Genomic DNA, 462 nt, shown 5'->3' with positions numbered 1-462 from the left:
TTTTAGTAGAGATGGGGTTTCATCATGTTGGTCAGGCTGGTCTCAAACTCCTGATCTGAAGTGATCTGCCCGCCTTGGCCTCCCAAAGTGCTGGGATTACGGGTGTGAGCCACTGCGTCCGACCTCATTTTTATGAATGTCTTTTAATAACCCGGTTTGTCTCTTCTCACCTCCCAGGATCAAGTGATCCTTTTACCTTACCCTCCCAAGTAGCTGGGACTACACACGTGTGCCACCATACCCGGTTAATTTTTATATTTTCTGTAGAGATGGGTTTTGCCATGTTTCCCAGGCTGGTCTCAAACCCCTGGGCTCAATTGATCTGTCGACCTCAGTCTTTCAAAGTGCTGCAATCACAGGTGTGAGTCACCACGCCTGGCTCCACGTTACAATATACTTGTCATGTCCCCTTAGGATGCTATATATATATATATATATATATATTTTTTTTTTTTTTTTTTG

This window comes from Rhinopithecus bieti, unplaced genomic scaffold, assembly GCF_001698545.2.
Source record: "Rhinopithecus bieti isolate Rb0 unplaced genomic scaffold, ASM169854v2 scaffold_23868, whole genome shotgun sequence".
NCBI classification, from domain to species: Eukaryota; Metazoa; Chordata; class Mammalia; order Primates; family Cercopithecidae; genus Rhinopithecus; species Rhinopithecus bieti.
The sequence above is the reverse complement of the archived record's forward strand: the minus strand, read 5'-3'. Positions refer to the sequence as shown.